The sequence below is a fragment of the Orycteropus afer genome, unplaced genomic scaffold, assembly GCF_000298275.1.
Source record: "Orycteropus afer afer isolate SDZICR_OR568_19922 unplaced genomic scaffold, OryAfe1.0 scaffold00092, whole genome shotgun sequence".
Classification (NCBI taxonomy): domain Eukaryota; kingdom Metazoa; phylum Chordata; class Mammalia; order Tubulidentata; family Orycteropodidae; genus Orycteropus; species Orycteropus afer.
The window spans coordinates 10,138,804-10,160,407 of NW_006921679.1; the positions used below are offsets into that span (position 1 = coordinate 10,138,804).

At 42.8% G+C, this 21,604-nt stretch overlaps 1 pseudogene; it reads left to right on the forward strand.

Moving 5' to 3' along the window:
* Positions 1-20,488: 20,488 nt before the first annotated feature.
* Positions 20,489-21,210, forward strand: LOC103198360 (annotated as a pseudogene).
* Positions 21,211-21,604: the final 394 nt, after the last annotated feature.

Sequence of the window (21,604 nt, forward strand, 5' to 3'; positions counted from 1 at the left end):
GCTAGCAGTTCATTTTGAGCTCCTACTGTATGTTCAGAGGATCTCTGGTGGTTGCAGTAGTCAAGGCATTCAGCTGCTAGTCAGAAGGTCGCTGTTCGAACCCGCCAGCCGCTCCCATGAGAGAAAGATGAGGCAGTCTGTTTCTGTAAAGATGATAGCCTTGGAAACTCTGTGGGGGCAGTTCCACTCTGTCCTCTAGGGGCGCTGTGAGAATCGACTCTACAGCAGTGGGTGTGGTTTGGGCTTTGCTTCTGTAAAGACTGACAGCCTAGGAAACCCTATGGGGCAGTTCCACTCTGTCCTCTAGGGGTGCTGTGAGAATTGACTCCACAGCAGTGGGTGTGGTTTGGGCTTTGCTTCTGTAAAGATTGACAGCCTTGGAAACCCTGTGGTGCAGTTCCACTCTGTCCTCTAGGGGCGCTGTGAGTCAGAATTGACTCTATGGCAGTGGGTGTGGTTTGGGCTTTGCTTCTGTAAAGATTAACAGCTTTGGAAACCCTGTGGGGCAGTTCCACTCTGTCCTCTAGGGGCGCTGTGAGTCAGAATCAACTGGATGGCGTTGGGTTTGGTGCGGTGTGTGCACTATTGTGTACATGCCCACAAATGTCCCATTGTATCTGCTGGACACAGTGAGTTCTCTTCATCATACCTGTGGCTGTTTTTCATCACACGGATGTTGGGAACTCAGAATACAAGCTGTCCCTGAGATCCACATGGCTGCCCTGAGAATCTCTTTTGTTGGTAAACGTGTCACGGCACAAGTCCGTTTGGGTTGCTGCTCCGGATGGCAGATGATGACTGGCCATGCCTCCTCGAGGAGTAGGGAGCCAGAATTTTCTATGCTCCTGAGGTGATAGTGGCAACAGAGGGGAGGAGAAAGTTCTCCCCCCAGTGAGAGTTTAGGAAGTCATGGCATTTGTCTTGTGGGGGCCCTCTGGTATGTGGGGCTCTCTGGTGTGTGGAGAGATGGGACGTATTGGAAAGCAGCAGATAATGTGGGAAACAGATACTGTGCTAAGAAATAATGAAACTGTCATAAATTATTGAATGCTGTTTGCAAATTATTATTAGAAAATTATTTCTCTGGGCAAATGCGTTCAGAATTCTGATTGATAAACATTGTCAATGTGATGTGTTTGTACTTTGGGAACTGTATATGCCAAGTCAGTGTTGGCAAATACAGATTATTCCCTGTGGCTGGTCTCATCTTCCTGGTGGTGCCTCTCATTGTCGAATCCAGTCCTCATTTTCTCTCTTTTTTTTCTGTTCTTAGCTGGAGAATGACACTCCTACTGCCTTTCCTCCTTAAGAAAACAAAAAAAAACGAAACTCACTGCTTTGCAGTTGGCCTCATAGTGACCCCCCCCTTGGGTTTCTGAGGCCATATCACTGTGGAAGGAGATTGCCCAACCTCCCTTCCAAGGAGTGGCTGGTGGTTTTGAACCTCCTGGTTCTAGTCAGCAGTCAAATTTGTAAATCCTTTCCTTCATACCAGCCTTAAGTAGGTCTTGGCCTCTCTTTGTTACTAGAAACTACCATTCACTTTTGTCTCTCTGATCTCTTATCACCTCAAGACATTTCTGAATGTTTTCAGAATGTTTCTGAAAGTGGCTTTCACCTGTTGTTTTGACCCTAGTACTTGAAGACTCTTAAGTATTGTGATTCTTACCATTCTTTAGTAACAAACAAACAAAAGATCTATGAATGATTCTGACCCTGATAGGGTTTCCAAGGCTGTAAATCTTTATGGAAGTAGATTGCCTCATCTTCCTCCTGTGGAGCAACTGGTGGGTTTTTGAACCGCTGACCTTCTGGTTAGCAGCCAAATGCCTTACCCACTGTACCACCAGGCCTCCTTAGCTTTTTAGTACAGTTCTTGTTAATAACCAGTCCCTCTTGTTGTTGTTGTTGTTGTTGTTATGTGCTGTCGAGTCAAACCTGACTCATAGCGACCCCTCCTCGGGTCAAACCTGACTCATACAGTGAGATGGAATTATGTGATGATCTTCAGACAGGTTGGGCAAAAACAATACTATCTTGTATTGAGGTATAATTGACACACCATAAAACGCACCCTTTTAAAGTGTACGAGTCATTGGTTTTTCGTATACTCACAGGGCTGTGCAGGAGCCACCACTAATTCCAGAACATTTTCTTCACCCCAAAAAAGAGTGTCAGCGGTCACTCTCCATTCTTGCTTCTGCCCAGTGTCTGGTAACCACTAATCTGCATTCTGTCTCTATGGGTTTGCCTGTTCTGAAAATTTCATGTAAATGGAATCGTATGTGGACTTTTGTGTCTACATTCTTTCCCTCAGCATAGGTTCATCCATGTGGTAGCAGGTATCAGTATTTCCATTCTTTTTTATGGCTGAATAATATTCCTTGGTCTGGATGTACCACATTTTGTTTACCCATCCATCAGTTGGTGAACATTTGAGTTTCTGTTTTTTGGCTGTTACGTATGAATAATGCTGCCATATGCATTTGTAGGCAGGTTTTACGTAGACATGTTTTCAGTTCTCTTGGGGATGTACCTGTGAGTGGAATTGCTGAGTCATATGGTAACCTCATGGTGAGCTTTTTGAGGAACTAACAGACTTTTCCAAGGGAACTAAGAACCACTTTTCAGTGGCTTTGCGTTGACTTTGGTTTAGAGCTAAGATGTTTACTGTTTGTGTACCAGATTCGACTAGCCTATCTTATTCCCAGACACTGCTTAAACCCATTGCCGTTGAGTCAAGTCTGATTCCTAGTGACACAATAGGTCTGAGTAGAACTGTTCCATAAGATTATTTCCTGGGCTAGATAATCTTTGTGGAAGCAGGCTGCCTCACCTTTCTCCCGTGGAGCAGTTGATGGGTTCACATCTGTGTACTTAACTGCTGCGCACAGGGCCTCTTAGACATGCCTACGCCACAGTCTTATCCCGTGATTCTGAAATACAGGGTCACACAACTGTTCCTCTTCTGTTAAATCAGACCACTCTCAACTCTGGACTTTTTCTCAGGCCATGCCTGTGCTGGAACTTTTTTTTTTTTTTTTTTTGCCTCCACTGAAAAAGGGGTTCTAACACTTCAGAATCCTAGCTCTGAACATACTCACTCACTACCATCGAGTTGGTTCTGACTCATAGCGACCCCCATTGGGTTTCCAAGGCTGTAAATCTTTATGGAAGCAGGCTGCCCCATCTTTCTTCTGGAGCAGCTGGTGGGTTTGAACCACTGACCTTCTGGTTAGCAGCCAAATGCTTTAACCACTACACCAGCAAACCAAAAAAAAAACTCACTGCCATCAAGTTAGTTCTGACTCATAATGACCCCCATTGGTTTTCCAAGGCAGTGAATCTTTACGGAAGTAGATGTCTTGTCTTCCTTCTGTGGAGCAGCTGGTGGGTTTGAACCTCCAACCTTCCAGTTAGCAGTCACAAGCTTTAGGCACTGCCCCACTGGAGCTCTTGTGCCACCACCAGAGCTCCTTATCTTAACGTACAACCCCAGTTATTCTCTCTTCACTCATCACCCCAGAAAACCCAGCTGCTCCTTCCTAGACTTATTATGTAAGTACTTCAGTGTATGTGTGGTTAATGGTTACAGTCCTCTGGGTATTTCTGGTGAGTGTTTCCAGGAGGTGGTGTAGATTTCCTCTAGGGCAAGGACTGTTCCCCTCAGCCCCTGGCACATCGCCAAACGTTGACAGGTGTTTAATATCTTTTTTTTTTTTTTTTTGCTGCACCTGAAATTCATATTTGAAATTCTTCTTTCTAAACATGTGATCATGAAATCCTGAGGCATATTATAAGAACGTGGAAAAGGAACACCTTGTGAAAATAACCAGAGAAACAAAGTCTGACGGACTGGCTGCCAGAAACTACCCTGAATGAAATCACAAGCCAAAAGCAGAGGCAAACTTGGATGACTGGATGAGTCCAAGGGGAAGAAAGGCCCAGGCATTTGAAAATACAGAGACTAACTAAAGGATAGGGAGCTCTGGTGGCACAGTGCCTAAGGCACTTGACTGCTAACCAGAAGGCTGGCGGTTCAAACCCACCAGCCACTCCTTGGAAGGAAGATGAGGCAATCTACTTCCGTAGTGATACTGCCTCGGAAACCCAAGGAGGGGTAGCTATGAGTCGGGGCCGACTCGACGGCACATAACAACAACAACAACTAAAGTGTTTCCAAAGTGTCCCTTGTACACTAATCAGTTGAAATGGGCACCAGATCTGTTTTTTTCTAAAATGAAAGAGAATATAATTAGTCTCTGAACCAGACCTGGCATTTAATTTTCTTTAAGCTCTTGGTTTATGTAGAATGATGGTTTTGTATTTGACGTTTTACTTATGTCATGTGAATAAAAAATTATTTCAGTCAAATACTACTCACAGTAGCTTAGTCACTACCTATTCTGTTGTCTAGACAAGCTCGTTCAAAATCTGTAACTTTATTATAGACTAAGAATTCTAACAGAGGCATGCTAAGGAGAGAAGTTTTGACACCACTCATGGGCACATTCTGGGTGTTTTGATACACTACAATTAATAGGTTGTCTAAGGAAATAAAGGAATTAAACTGATTTGTCAGTTGGTTTCATTATGGCATTTAGTAAATAAAGGAGCTCTGCTGGTGCAGTGCCTGAGACATTTGACTGCTAACCAGAATGTTGGCGGTTCAAACCCACCAGCCACTCCATGGAAGGAGGATGTGGGGCAGTCTACTTCCATAAAGATTTACCACCTCGGAAACCCAGTGGGGGTTGCTGTGAAGTTGGAATCGACTTGATGGCAGTGAGTTTGGCTTTTGGTATAATAAATAAGTCATATTTTGGAGAAAAGAAGAAATGGATATTGGTACATTATTTTATAAGACTTCTATTTTAAGGAAATCCAATAAATTATTTGAACATTTAAGCTCCTATAGAGCAGATACATTTGTTTAGAGTTTTTTCACTTTATCAAAGATTCTCTTTAAGTAAGTGAGCCCCCCTCAGCACGTTTATCATGTGACTCAGTTTATAGAAATTCACTTTATGGATAATTCCAAAGGAAATGTCAAACACAGAAGAAGGCATCCTTGTATTTTCTTTTCTAATGCTAACTTCACATTGAAAGTTGTTCTTGTTTTTTTTAATAGTTTTGTTGTGATTTGGGTGAAAGTTTACAGAGCAAATTGATTTTCCATACAGCAGTTCATACACGTTTTGTCTCATGACATTGACTGCAATTCCCCACAAAGTAACAGCTCTCTTCCCACTTTCTCCCCATAGTTACCTCTTACCTGTGTCCTTCCCTCCCATGTACTCCTGACCCCTTGAGCTATCTCCCTGTGCAAACACTGCCCTTCTATTTTCCCATGACTGATCTCTCCAAGGAGTGTGTTTACTTGATGTAAATGTTCAGCCCATAAGCCTTTTGTTTGGCTGGAAGCCACAGGAGTGAGTTTAGTTCCAAACCTGAAGGGCAGCTAGGGGCCTTACTTTCAGGGGTGTCACCAGGCTCTATCAGACCAGCAAACCTGTTCCTTTTTTTTTTTTTTTTTTCATGAATTTGAGTTTTGTTCTACTTGCCCACTCTATCCAGGATATCCTACACAGATCCCCCTCCGGCTGGTTGACAGTGGTAGCCGGCCACCATCTTTTAAATGTAGCACTAAATAATTGAAGTTAATTGGCATTTCATGATAGCGTTGTTGTAGCTACAGGTTTTTTTTGGTACTATTTCCTGAGTGTGTCTTTTTTTTTGTGATTTGGGTGAAAATTTACAGAGCAAATTCACTTTCCATACAGTAGTTCACATACACTTTGTCTCATGACATTGACCCTAATTTCCCACAATGCAACAGCTCCCCTCCCACTTCCTCCCCAGAGTTACCTCTTCCTGTGTCCATCCCTCCATGCACTCCTGCCCCCTGAGCTGTCTCCCTGTGCATACACAGCCCTTCTTTCTCCCACGATTGTTCTCTCCAAGGAGTGTATCAACCTTCCTGAGTGTCTCTTATCCGTCAGGTCTGGGCCAGATCAGGGTGATTCAGCACCTCATGGTCTGGGTCCCAAGGGAACTCAGACACTTTTGGGGCCATCGGCAAGTCAATAGGCAATTACAGTGTGTTAAGGGATGCAATAGGGAGAATTATAGGTTGCCATGGAGGTTCCTAATCTACTCTTGGGGGCTCAGGGATGATATTTCAGTCGAGGCTTGAAAGATAATTAGAAGTGAAATGAATGGGCAGCAAGGAAAGTGTGAGTGGGGGCTGGCTGCCGAGAGTAGCCATGGGCCAGTTTTCAAAATGTCTTTATACTGGAGGGGGTTGCAGTCTGGTTGAAAAGAGTACAGTAGGGGTTCGATGATTTATAACAAGCAAGTTGTGGGTTTTTTTTTTTTTTTTTGCCTTTAACAAACAAGTTTATTTTCTTATGGTTTAGGAGGCTGGATGTCTAATTTCCAAGTGTTCACAGTAGGGGAAGGCGTTAAGAGGAAGGTCCTTGTCCGTCTCAGCTTCTGCTCCTGGCAGCCTTCCTGTGGCTTGGCACCCCCTTCCTCCATCACTGCTTCTTAGCTTCCTTCTTCAGTCTCTCCTATTTTATTTTATTTTTATCGTGCTTTGGGTGCAAATTTACAAAGCAGATTCGTTTTACTCACAACAGTTCTTGCACATTTGATTTCACGGCCCCAATTACAATCCTCAACCATGAAAAGCTCTCATCCTCTTTCCTAGCCATGACTACTCCTCCCTGTGCCCTTCATGTCCATGTGTTCCTCTCTGTCCAGCCTTCCCTCTGGTGTCTCACAGCTGATTGATCTAAGGGGTGCATCTCCCTAGTGTGGTTGGGTGCATCTCCCTGGGGTAGGTGTTCTACAGCGAGCAAGTTTTAACTTGAATTGTCCATTTGAAGGAATTTTGGGGGAGCTTGTTGGGGAGAGGAGTAAGGCTGCCTCCAGCCATCCTTTGGCGCCAGCATTGAGTAACATTGAGTAACATGGACATGAAGGATTATGGTGTGAAGGAACTAGCATGACGAGGGAATTGAATGAACTTCAGTGCCAGAGTTTTGAGAGGAATAAGGGATACGGAGGCCCTGGTGGCGTAGTGGTTAAGTGCTCAGCTGCTGACTGAGTGGTTAGTGGTTCGCACGCACCAGCTGCTCCACAGGAGACAGATGTGGCAGTCTGTTTGCGTAAAGATTACAGACTTGGAAATCCTATAGGGAGGTTCTACTCTGTCCTATAGAGTCAATAGGAGCCGAAATCAACTTGAAGACAATGGGTTTGGCTTAGGAAGGGGTGGGGTGGGACTTGTAAGAGGTGAAGCTGGAGAAGAACTGGGGACATATTGTAAATCGTATTATGGACTTTGTACTTTATTCTGAAGGCAGTGGGGACCATTGGTAGGATCGTGAGCAGGTCATAAGAAGTTCCAATTTCTCATTGAAAAAGATTGCTTGGCAACGTGGTGAGACTGGACGTAGTTGGGAGAGTGGAAGAGGAATTGGGTGAGAGATGCTGGGGGCTTGGGTGAGGGAAGTGGCAGAGGGGAGGGGAGAGGAAGTAGAAGCAGTGGGACTTCCTGATTTATGGGATGTGAGATGTGGAGGAGCGTGGAGAACCAAGGATAAAGCCCAGGTTTCAGGCTTGGGGCCCTGGACATCGCTGGACATTTCAGCCAAAACAGGAAGGGCGCAAGTTTGGGAGGGAAGATGAGTGTGGTTTTGATACGGTGACTCTGGGTGCCTGTTAACATCTAAGAGAAAACGTCCGTCAGACAGATTCAGGAGTCTAGTGCTTAAGAGAGAGATCTGGATGGAAAAGACGCACGAGGTGCCAAGTTCTTGAAGGAAGAGCTTCAGCGAAGATGCAGTTCCCCAGGGAGAGCGTGTAGCTTGAGCAGAGGGCCCAGACAGAGTGTAGAGAAGGAGATGTCTGCCTGGGAGGCCAAGAGTTTGAGTCCAGGGACGGAGGAGGAAAACAGGAGCCGGGCTGTGTGCCGCTTATTGGCCAAACTCGGCAACTCTGAGAATAGCCAGGACCTTGTAGGTAGACTCCTACCAGCCGGCCAGGGTGTTGCCAAAAGGAGTGGTTGGCAGTGCCATGTGCTGCATGGGTCACGTCAGGTGGTTCAGTGCCTGGGCTAAGTCAGGTATTTTAAACAAGGGAAAAATTCAGTGGAAGAATTTTGGACAACAAAGCTTAAATCATAACAAACTTTGTAGGTTTTATCCCCACTGTTTTAGTGCCTGCATGGTTAGTCTTAACCTTCAGAGCCAGGCAGAGAGAAGCTTCATTTCCGTCTTCACTTTGACCTTGGCTGTTTTACTGAAGCTGAACCTGTAGCTCCTGTTACTTACATACATGTGCATGCATACGTACATGCATACATACGTACATACATACATACGTATTTATCCCATGCTATTCAAGATAGTTTTTTTTTTTTTTTAAAGAAAATAATGTTGTTTTTCTCTGATTATAAAAACGGCATATTTTCATTGTAGAAAAATTCAAATAGTTCAGAAACATACGTAGAAACGAAAAGCCCTGACTCAACTACTGGGAGATAATTGGTGTTTTCATTATCGTCTCTCCAGATAACTCTCTGGATATAGACATAGATTAATGAAATCTGTTGTAGTCTTAGATCAAAAATATTAGGTACCTTTTCAATCAAAATGTATGAGTTCCGGTGAACAGTAACACCAGGAGGGTAAGCACTTCTTAGAACAGCCGTATGAGACCAAAGGGCAGCACTTGCCCACGGATAAGGCTGAGAAGGCAGAAGGGACAAGAAAGAAGAATGAAGGAAATGGGAGGAAGTGGGAAGAGAGCGGTTGGAAACTGCATTCGGTGTCACGAAAGAAGACGTGTATGAACAGTGTAGGAACCGAGCAGACCAATTTGCTCTGTAAACGTTCCCTCAAATCAATAAACCAAAAACCAAACTCACTGCCGTCGAGTCGAACCAGACTCATAGCGACCCCCGCTGGGTTTCTGAGGCTGTAAATCATTATGGAAGTAGATTGCCCCATCTTCCTTCTGTGGAGCGGCTGGTGGGTTTGAACCGCTGACCTTCTGGTTAGCAGCCAAATGCCTTATCTGCTACGCCACCAGAGAAAAAGTTAAAAAAATACCTATGACTTCAGTCAAAAAATATTACATACTTTTTCCCATCAGTAAATATAGCTGTGTGTCATCACTTGTAATTATTGCAGACTGTCACATTGATATGTGTGCCTGGAAATATGTGCTTAGTTAACCAGTTCTTTATTGATAGGCATTTAAGTATTCTCCAAATTTTCGCTGTTAAAATTAGGATGGATGGACAGACCTTGTAGAGCTGCCGTTGGCAGTTCCCCAACGTGGTATCAAGTCCCCGAAGTCAAACTTCAGGGCCAAAAGTTACGCACTTCCAACAGCTGTATTTTTATTATAAAATAAGGTTGGGTTGTAAAATTAATACAGTTACACAATGAAAATTTCATCCAGTACAAAAAGAAAATCTAAGGCCCCACCCCAACCTTCTGCCTCAGCTCTAGTTCTGCTCTCGGGCTGACATTGTCAGTGGTTCCTTGTGTATGTGGGTGTACTGGTTTACACATGCATGGTCAGGCTTTAATTGATTCTTATGCCTTATTCATGGGGCACAGATAATACATGCATATGGAAAAACATGTAAATACAGTGACGGGTGAACAGTCGGGCTTCTTGTGTGCGCCTCATGCAGCCACTCCTTGCCTGGCCTCAGAGCCGTCTGTCCACTGCTCCGTTTCTTTTGAATGAATTCCATTTGTGGTTTATCTTTTGGCTGTTGATGGTCTTCTTTTTCCCGCACAACTTTTATATTTTTGCGATGGTCCATTTGTCATCTCTCTAGTGGCTGCTGGGTTCTGTGTCAGAATTAGAAAGGTCTTCGTATTATCTTCTTTCAGCACAGACGGTGTGAAACAGGCACACCTTGCTTTACTGCGCTTCACTTTATTGTGGTTTTATAAATTGAAGGTTTGTGGCCAGCCTGTGGCCAGCAAGTCTGTCGGTGCCATTTTTCCAACACCGTGTGCTCGCTTCATGTCTCTGTGTCACATTTTGGTCATTCCCACAGTATTTTAAACTTTTTCGTCATTCTGTCACACACTTAATAGGTCATAGTATAGTGTAAGATACTTTATATGCACTGGGAAACTAAATAATTCGTGGGACTCATTTTATCGGTGTCTTCTCTTTATTGTGGTGGTCGGGAACCGAATGATCCCTCAATGTTTCTGAGGCATGCCTGTACTGTATATGTTATTCTGTACGGTGTGTTTTTCAGCTTATGCATCTTGGAAATCCAAATCAACACGTACAATTCCGAATCTCCTACTACTGATAGACAGAGTTCGCCATTCTGTTTTATGGGCAGAATGTAATATACTGGTCAACTATAGGCCATTTAGGTCAGCTCATTTTCCCAGTTATCAGAACAGTACTGCACACATGTCCTTTCCATCTGTCTTTGCATGCAACATGCTCTCCGATGGAGGGGGAGCTTCCCAAGTCCCCAGAGTTCTCCATGGGGACATTTGCTGTGGATGACACCACTGGCGAGGAGCTGACATTTCCATTAAGCAAGCGGAGCTGTATCCACAGGGAGGGCGTTTATCCCTCCTGGTAACAACCCCAGCCCATCACCGGGCTGATTGTCTGAGAATGGGTCTTAACAGGCTCATCTGAGGTCCACTGGTTAATCCTCTAAAAGAGTTATGCCAGTCGATTCTGACTCAGCATACCCTATAGGACAGAGGAGAAATGCCTCACGGGGTTTCCAAGGCTGTCAGTCTTTAGAGGAGCTGACTGCCTCATCTTTCTCCTGCGGAGAGGCTGGTGGTTTCAGACTGCCGACCTTTTGGTTCTCAGCCGAGCACTTAACAGCTGCACCACTGGGGTGCCGTACATTCATATCAAAACTTCTTAGTTTTTAGAAAGAAGAAATGGCTCTAGATACCATAATGGCTTTTTGAGTCATCGGGGTAAAATTCATTGTAAGTCAGTGTTTCAGATGATTCTTTTGGAAATTTAGCTTTGGGTCACTCCCTTTCCCCATACACACACGCGCCTGTGTAATATTATACAGTACTAGTTGGGATGAAAAATTCAAGAGCCATGTGGATATTTCAAGTCTAGGCATTTTTCTTTCTTTCTTTCTTTTAATCTCTTTTGTTCGCTTTCATCTCTGTTCCAACATCATACTGCTGCTAAGGTTTGTTCCCATCACACATGGTTGATATTCGTGATGTATCCTGCCCCCATCCACCTTGATGGGACCTTGCCCCTTAGTACTTGGTCCTTAGATTGTCACGCTGTCTGTGCCCTGTGGCTTGGCTTTGGCTGTGCCCTCATTCCCTGCCCTGTACTGACCCTCTTATTGCTGGTCTCCCCTCTTTGGGTTGCTCTTTCTGTTTTGTACTGTTTTGGGCTTTGACCAGGGTTCTCAGTGGCCTGCCTCCATAGAACAGGAAACTCGAGGCTCTTCTGCTGCCGGTAAAATTGCTTGTTCCGCAGCGGTGATTAATTATTCATGCTAGGTAAGCAGGCAGGTGATTATCTACAGGCAGCGCTGATGTATTTTGTTAATTTCATAGAGACTTTTTTTTTTTTTATTTAAAGGAAGTACTGTTACATAATTCTTCATTGATATAATTCCTGCTCCACAGAGATTGGGAAGTCTCACTTACAGGTAGAAACCTAAAGAAGTACACAGGTACTTATTTTTGTAATCTGAGAATCGATTTTATACAAATGAGTCTAGTTCTGCTTGAGCATTAAACCAGTATCCACGAGCTGAAAGTCAGTGTGGCAGTGGTTCAGCCAAGACTTGGAAGTGGCAAAACAAAACAAAAAACCAAACTTGCTGCTGTGGAGTCGGATCTGACTCATAGTGTCTCCTCCTTGGGTTTCTAAGGCAGTGTCACTACAGAAGGAGCTCTGGTGGCACAGTGGCTAAGGCACTTTGACTGCTAACCAGAAGGCTGGCGGTTCAAACCCACCAGCCACTCCTCGGAAGGAAGATGGAGCAATCTACTTCCGTAATGATACCGCCTCGGAAACCCAAGGAGGGGTCGCTATGAGTGGGTCTGACTCGATGGCACATAACAACAACACCACCATCACTACGGAAGTAGATTGCCCAGTCTTCCTTCCGAGGAGTGGCTGGTGGGTTTGAAGTGCCAGCCTTCTGGTTAGCAGTCAAATGCCTTAGGCACTTCGCCTCCAGAGCTCCCATAAATGTGAAAAACATAATGAAATGTATTGAAGTAGCACATCTTTTCATACTTCATCTATTTCTCTTCTAGATTTTTTTTTTTGGTGGGGAGGGCAGAGCAGTTTGATTCTAAAAGGTGATTCAGCTTGATATTCTTAAGTATTTGAAGTTTTCAATGCAAGCAAAAAAAAAAAAAACCCAAAAAACCAAGCAAGCATGCTCCATACCACTTTTTTCCTTTACTGTCTGCATATCAAGTAACTTCCCCCCCACACACACCTTCATCAATCAATGTCTCACTTGTACTTTGTGTAACTGGACTCACTGAGTTTAAGTGTACTTGCAGGTTTTCAAATTCCTATGCACTACCGTTACAGTTTTCCTCTGTGAATTTATGTACTCTAATTATGACCTCTGGTAGCATGGTGCCTAAGGCATTTGATTGCTAAGCAGAAGGCTGGCGGTTCAAACCCACCAGCTACTCCTTGGAAGGAAGGTTAGGCAATCTACTTAGTGATACCGCCTTGGAAACCTAAGGAGGGGTTGCTATGAGTAAGGTCCAACTCGATGGCACATAACAACAGCAAGAACAACAATTATTCCTGAAACCTTTTGGAATATAAAATAGCATTTGCAGTAGTTATTTAAGTAATGAAAAGTTTAAGTTTAAAGAGTAGTTTTGATTTAGCTGCAGTGTAGTAAATAGGACAATTAAATCTCAACTGTCTTCCCAAAGAAAATATTAGGTAATACTTTCTAAGAAGTTTTGTGTTTGTAGTTCATAAGGTTTTTTAATATCTTTTTTGAGGTATAATTCACATACTGTCCACTTCACTCATTTGAAGTGTGCAGTTCAGTGTTTCATAGTACACTCACAAGGTTGTGGAGACATCGCAGTAACCTAATTTTGGACTATGCCGTAGCTGTTAGCAGCCTTTCTCCATTTACCCCACTGTCCCCACCACCCCAGCCCTAGGTAACCATCGATCTACTTTCTGTCTCTGAGTTTGCCTGTCCTGGACATTTCACATAAATGGGATCACACATCATGCTGTCCTTAATCACTGGCTTCTTTTACTTAGCATGATGTTTTCAAGGTTCATCCATGTTGTAGCGTGTATTGGTACTTCATTCCTTTTTGTTGATAAATAATATTCCATTTTGTGTGTATAGTACATTTTGTTTATCCATCCATCCGTTAGATGGACATTTGGGTTGTTTTCACTTTTTGGTTCCTTGAATAAGGCTGTTACAAGAGTTCATATACAGATTTTTGGGAGCTCTGGTGGTGTAGTGGTTGAGGTATTTGGCTGTAATCCAAAAGGTCGGTGGTTTTAACCCACCAGCTGCTCTGTGGAAGAAAGATAGGGTGGTCTGCTTCTGTAAGGATTTACAGGCTTGGAAACCCACCAGGGTGTGGGGAGGGGTGTCACTTTGAGTCGGAATCGACTCCATGACAGTGAGTTTGGTTTGAGTGAGTTATTTTCAGTTCTCTTGGATATATAGTTAGGAGTGGAATTGCTAGGCCATATGGTATGTCCATGTTTAACTTTTTGAAGAGCTACTGAACTGTTTTCTACAGTGGCTATACCATTTTACATCCCTACAGCAGTGTATAGGAGCTCTGGTGGTGCAGTGCCTAAGGTGTTTGACTGCTAACTAGAAGGTTGGCGGTTCACACCCCCCAGCCACTCCGTGGAAGGAAGACTAGGCAATCTACTTCTGGAAAGGTTTACCACTTCAGAAACCTGAAGTGGGTCATTCTGAGTCAGAATCGACTCGATGGCCATGAGTTTGGTTTTTGGTTTAGAGCAGTGTATGAGGGTTCCAGTTTCTGTATGTTCTTGTCAACACTTATTATAGTCTGACTTACTTATTTTAGCCATCCTAGTGAATATGAAGTGGAGAAGCGTTGTGGTTTTGATTTGCATTTGCTAATGACCAGTGATATTGAACATCTTTTCATGTGTATATTGGCAATTTGTAGATATTCATGGGAAAACGTTTATTCAGATCCTTTGCCCATTTGAAAATTGAGTTGTCTTTCTATAGTTCAGTGTAAGAGTTCTTTATATTCTACGTGTTAGACTTTTACCAGATAAATGATTTGCAAATAATTCCTCCTGTTCTTTAGGTTGTCTTTTCACTTCTTGCTGGTATTGTTCGTAATCTGCTTTTAATTTTGACAGTCTATCTGTTTTTAATTTTGTCACTTGAGTTTTTAGTGTCCTATCTGAAAAACCATTGCCTAACCCAAGGTCACAATGATTTACTGCTATGTTTTTCCTTAGAGTTTTATTGTTTCAGCTTTTACGTTTAGGTCTATGATACATTGTATGAGATAGGGGGCCAAATTCATTTTTTTGCTGCTAGATATCCAGTTGTCCCAGCATCCTTGTATTGGCTGGACACCCTTTTCGAAATTCAGTTGATAAATATATGGATTTATTTCTGGCTTGTCAATTCTGTTCCATTTGTTTATACCTGTCTGTCCGTAAGCCAGTTTCACACTATCTTAATTATGTAGCTTTGTGGTAAGTTTTGGAGTCGAGAAGTGTTAGTCTTCCGATTTTTTTTTTTTCAAGATTGTTTTGACTATTCTGTAGGTCATGAAGGAGCCCTTGTGGCACAGTGGTTAAGTGCTCAGCTGCTAACCAAAAGGTCAATGGTTAAATCCAATGTTGTTGTTGTTATGTGCCGTCGAGTCGGACCCGACTCATGCGACTCCTCCTTGGGTTTCCGAGGCAGTATCACTATGGAAGTAGATTGCCCCATCTTCCTTCCCAGGAGTGGCTGGTGGGTTTGAACTGCCAGCCTTCTGGTTAGCAGTCTAGTGCCTTAGGCACTGTGCTACCAGAGCTCCTTCGAATCCACTAGTCATGGGCTAAAGATGTGGCCATCTGTTTCCCTAAAGATTTACAGCCTTGGAAATCCTAAGGGGGCAGTTCTGTTCTCTCCTAAAGGAGCTCTGGTGGTGTAGTGCCTAAGGCATTTGACTGCTAACCAGGAGATTGGCAGTTCAAACCCACCTGCCACTCTGCGGAAGGAAGACTGGGCACTCCACTTCCGTAAAGATTTACCACCTTGGAAACCCAATGAGGGGTTGCTGTGAGTCAGAATCAACTCGATGGCAGTGAGTTTGGTTTCGTTTTTTTTTTTTTATATGGGGTCACTGTGAGTCGAAATTGACTTATCAAAAAATAAAAAAATAATAATTCATAAAATGTATGACTGGATCTGCTATTTCGTTTCCCTTTTCTAATATATTGTAACCTGAGACAACTTAGCAATCCTTAACGTGTGTATGGTTCTAGGTGAATCATCATTGTTGATAAAAATCATTCTAAAATGTATTACATAGTTTTTCATCATATGTAAGTGAAGTGCTGGAAACAATTTAACTTCTATGTAATTCAAGATCATGACTGTAAAAAGCTACTTACTGTGTAGTGTTATTTCCGGGTGCTTTTTATGTATCTGGTATTGGCTCCTGTACAAAATAGCTGTGGTTTTAGAGTTCATCCTCCTACGTCATTTGTCTTTTATCCTTACCCTCTTGTCAGCTGTTTCTTTAAAATCACTCCCATTGAGTTGACTGTGACTCATAGTGACCCCATTGGGTTCCTGAGGCCGTTAATCTTTATGAAAGTAGATTGCCCTGTCTTCCTTCTGCAGAGCAGCTGGTGGGTTTGAACTTCTGCTTAGCAGTCAAATGCCTTAGGCCCTGCACCACCAGAGCTCCTAGAAACAAACAAAGGGACCAAAACCAAACCAAACTCGCAGCCGTGGAGTCGGACCCGACTCATAGTGACCTTTCCTTGGGTTTCCGGGGCGGTATCACTACGGAAGTAGATTGCCCAATCTTCCTTCTGAAGAGTGGCTGATGGGTTTGAACCTCCAGCCTTCTGGTTAGCAGTCAGATGCCTTAGGCATTACGCCACCAGAGCTCCTAAGCAAAGGTACAGTATTTTTAAATTGCAGAAGTATCAGTTATAAGCTCATTACTAGTCAAGTCTGAGTGATGGCAACCCCATGTGTTCTGCGTCATAGGATTTGCTTGGCTGGAATCAGCTTAAGTCTTTCTTCCACAGTGCCATTCAGTGGGTTCGAACCGCCAACCTTTGGGTTATTAGTTGATCACAAACCATTTGCACCACCCAAGGACCCATCAGTTACATAAAGTGCAAATAAAATGTAAGAAGGAAAAGAAAATTCCTCTTAATCACCAACTTTTTCCAGGAAGTTTTCTAATCAAATTACATTGTACCTGTTGCTTTGAAACTTACTTCTTTCTTGTAACACTTGATGGTTTATATTTCATGTCAGTAATGGTTTTTCTGTTGTTTCTATAGAGTAAGTTTTAATGTCTGTATTTATGGTATTGTGCACTCGTACCTTTATTTTTATGTTTTTTAAAGCACTTAGCATAGTTCCAAGGAGCTCTGGTGGTGTAGTGCCTAAGGCATTTGACTGCTAACCAGAGGGTTGGTAGTTCAAACCCACTAGTCCTTCCACAGAAGGAAGACTGGGCAATCTACTTCCATAAAGATTTACCGCCTTGGAAACCCAAAGGAGGTCACTGTGAGTCAGAATGGACTCAATGGCAGTGGGTTTGGTTTGGTTTTTTAATTGGCATAGTTCCAGTTTCTCATTGTAACTAAAATTTTGTTGCTACATCTTTGTAGATACCCATAGCTTTATCCTAAGGAAACATTTCTAGAAATGGACTTGGTGGATCAGTTTTGAAGCTTCGTGATACATAAAATCAAATTTTCTCCCAGAAAGTTGGAAGCAATGTGTAATCTCTTTCATAATGAGCAGGAGCCATACTTATGAAACACAAAACAAAACGAAACCTATTGCCATGGGACGGGTTCCAATTCATGGTGATCCCATGTGTTACAGTTACGGAGTAGAACTGAGATGCAGGGTTTGCTTGGCAGTAATCTTTGTGAAAGCAGATTGCCAGAACTTTCTTTTGTGGTGCCACTGGGTGGGTTTGAACCACCAGCCTTTAGGTTAGTAAAGTCAAAATATCACTGTGGTGGAGTCAGATCCAGCTTACAGTGACCCCTCCTTGGGTTTCCGAGGCAGTAGCTCTACAGAAGTAGATCACCCAGTCTTCCTTCCGAGGAGTGGCTGGTGGGTTTGAACCAGGTTTTTATTCTTTCAAATTTTGTCTTAGGAACCTAGTTAAGATAATATAATAGACCTTGCATCAGGTTGATTTTGACTCATGGCAACCGCGTGTGTTTCCGAATAGAGCTGTGCCCTGTAGCGTTGTCAGTGGATAATTTCTTTTGGAAGTAGACTGATGAGGGACCTGTGTGTCAACATGAACCCCCAGCCTTTCAGTTCGCACCTGAATGACTTAGGAGTTTGGGCTGCCAGAGACTCCTTTCCATATAGGTCCTTACTGTTTCTAGTTGCCGTCTATTCGATCCTGACTCCTGGCCACCATGGGTGCAGAGTGGAACTCATGTGTAGGGCGTTCAAGGCTGTGACCTTTCAGAGGCAGATTGCCAGGCGTTGCTCCTGAGGAGTCTCTGGATGGGTTTCGGTGCCCTCCTTTCAGTTAGTATGCAGGTCCAACCTGTCGCTGATTCATTGGTCTTGGGCACAGGGTTTTATATCAGTACATCTCATGCAGTATTTGAGCTATACTAAAAATTATTCATTGTTACTTATCTGAAATTGGAATTGATTTGTGTGACTTGAATTTTTATTTATTAAATCTGGCAACCCTATTTTTTTTTCAACTGTTTGTTATGGTACTTTTAAAATGTACCCCAAAATGGAGACAGTTCAATGAATTACCGTCTACCAACCGTGCAGCTCAAAGAACCTTAAACTTTCCACTGCTTCTGTCTAGGTTATATTCTTCATTGCTTTTGTTAACCTTTTGTAATTTCTAAATTCTTACTGCTGGTGGTGCAGTGCCTAAGGCGTTTGACTGCTAACCAGAAGGTTGGTGGTTCAAACCCACCACCCGTTCCTCGGAAGGAGAATGGGGCAATCTACTTCCGTAAAGATTTATAGCCTCGGAAACCAATGGGGGTCCCTGTGTGTTGGAATCAACTCGATGGCAGTGAGGTTTTTTTTTTTTTTTGGTCTTTTTATTGCTGGTACGGAATTTCGCATATTTATACATATATTTATATTTAGTTCCAACACTTTTATGGTTCATTCTCTTGGATTTTGTGGGTGGATATTCATATCATCCGCAAGTACTGATGCCTGTGTGGGGTGTCCTGGCTCTGTGGGCTTGAACAATGCAGTTAACCTTTGAATGTCTCAGGTAGCTCATCTGTGAAATGAATTTTCATCCTGCAGGATTCTTAGGTAAAACACAGAATTAATTTCTTTCTAGTATTTAGGCAAAAACAATCTAGTGTTATTGCATTGGCTGTAACTTTTTAATTATGTTGTGTAATGACAGCATTAGGGATATATTTGCCTTTCGATGGCAATGTTTCTCTCCTACTTATTTTTATTTTCATGACACTGTTAAGTTTAGGATTGGCACCTATGTGGGATATACCAGTTTTGTGGGCTTGAGCAATTCATATAACCTCTGAGTGTCTCGGATGGCTCATCTGTGAAATGAATTCATCCCACAGGATTCTTACGTATAATACAGTAACATTAATATAAAATTTTTTTTTTCAAGCTCTAATAAGCCCTTACAAGTTACCTGCACGCTAATATATTTATAAAATTAGTCTTGATTGCTCAATGATCATTCCTCATTTTTCCAGTGTTCAGATATACTGGTTCATATTTTTAAAGAATGTAAATGCTGATTAGTAGATGTTTATCCAGAACATATCTGTTCACAGGTACCTGCAACCGGCAGTCACTTCTGCTGCGCTGTCATGTGTCATGGTTGTGTTTTTCGGAAATCTCTTACTGTGAAAAATCTCATATTAAAAACAATGTTTCATTGAAGGAAAGGATCCAGAGAGTTTCTGCAAGATTTGGCACATGAAAATATCTGTATAGTTAATTATACAAAATTAATAAATTTTGACCAAAACAAACAACAAAACCCCAAAGCAAATGCTTCATCCTCTGCCCTGTTGCCCACACATTTAGACAGTTCTTAGCCTCCTCTGCCACCTTGGTGCCTGACCATGCCCTTTTGCTTGCAGGACTGTTCCCAACTACCCATGGTAAACACAAGAAAAGAATGCTTGGGCAAACAAGACAGTTTTATTGTAGGAGAACACCCAGACACTCAAACAAAGCAACTATGTATGTCTGTTCTTTGCATGAAACTGTTGTTTTTCCTACTTACTGTGTGCTGGTTCCTTTTTGCATTATAATACTAATGCTTTTGTGTGCTGATCCCTCTCCCATGAGTTACTGGGTCCACACTATGTTATGAAAACTCATGCTATAAGAGACTTGGCTCTATTTATAAGTTCAGGGTAAGTATTAAGTACTGTAAGTACTTGGTGATTGCAGAAGGCTGGATAACCTTTTTCAGATATCAAGACTCATTGTTATTGGCCCAGCTTGGTGCAAGTGCCTAAGCCTGACCCAGGAAACTGTGCTTATTGGATGAGGTTATAAAGCAACCCAACTACTGCCATTGAATAGATTCTAACTCATAGTGACCTTAGGGTTTCCAAGTCTCTAAATCTGGAAGGAAGCTGACTACCTGTTTCTTCCATGGAGCTGCTGATGGGTTTGAAGTACTAACCTTTTGGTTAGCAGCCAAATGCTTTAGCCAGTTTACCACCAGAGCTCCTTTGGATAAGGTTAAACTCATAGCTAAAGTCACTGCCATTGAGTCAGTTCCAACTCATAGCTACCCCCATTGGGTTTCCAAGGCTGTAATTCTTTTTTTTTCCCCCCTTTTATTTATTTATATTGTGATTTGGGTGAAGATTTACAGAGCAAATTCACTTTCCATACAGCGGTTCACATATACTTTGTCTCATGACATTGACCACAGTTTACCACAATGCAACAGCTCCCCTCCCACTTCCTCCCCATAGTTACCTCTTCCCAGTGTCCATCCCTCCATACACACCTGCCCCCTGAGCTGTCTCCCTGTGCATAAGCACCAAGGCTGTAATTCTTTATGGAAGAAAACCACCTTTTTTTCTGTGTAGTGGCTGGTGGGTTCGAACCATCTACCTTTTGGTTAGGAGCCAGATGTCTTAACCATTACACCACCAGAGCTCTTTTGCATAAGGTTAAGTAATATAAATATGGATATTCTTCTTTTGTGTGTGTATGTGTGGGGTTGGAACCATGGAGGGTGACAAAGAGAAGAAAAAGAAGGTGCCTGCTGTACCAGAAAAAGCGAAGGAGTTTCACAGAACTAAAGATCAGGTGCCTGAGAAAGAAGTTTGCCCAAAAGATGCTTCAAAAGGCAGGGAGGAAGGTAATCTATGACAAAGCTAAGCCCTTTCACCAGGAATACAGGCAGATGTACAGAGCTGAGATTCGAATGGCTAGAGTGGCAAGGAAGGCTGGCAACGTCTGTGAACCTGGGGCACCTAAACTGGCATTTGTCATCGGGATCAGAGGGGTCAGTGGTGTGAGCCCGAAGGTTCAAGAGGAGTTGCAGCTTCTCCGCCTTCCCCAGATCTTCAGTGGCACCTTTGTGAAGCTCAACAAGCCTTCAGTTAACATGCTGAGGATGGCGGAGCCGTATATTGCATGGAGGTATCCAAATCTGAAGTTAGTGAATGAACTGATCTACAAGTGGTTATGGCAAAATCAATAAGAAACGAATTGCCCTTACAGATAACCCTTTGATTGCATGCAGTCTTGGTAAATATGGCGTCAACCACATGGAGGATCTGATTCATGCGATCAATACCATTGGGAAATGCTTCAAAGAAGCAAACAACTTCCTGTGGCCCTTCAAATGATCTTCTCCATGAGGTGGAATGAAGAATAAGACCCCCCATTTTGTATAAGGTGGAGATGCTGGCACTAGGGAAGACCAGATCAATAGGCTTATTTAGAAGGATGAACTTAGGTGTCTGCTGTGACTATTTTTGTAGTCTGGTTGGTTAATAAAACACGAACTGCTTTCAAATTGAAAAGAAAAAAGAAAAAGATGTTCTTTCTATGAGCATTTGAATGGGTCCCAGAAAATTACATGGGGAAGGCATCTCTAGAAACACATGTGTGTGGGAGTGGCAGTTGGACAGATGGAACATGGGTTCACTATAGCATTGAAAACAAAGTAGAAAATATAATCCTACTATTGTACAAAATCCTACTACCTTTGTTACCTTTTGACAAGTGTTGTCACGTAAGAGGAAAACAAAAACTAGAGGAGACTTGGGGAAAGGCAAAGAAAATGATTGAGGGGGAGGTATTAACGTATATAAACTAAAATGAAAAGGATAGATT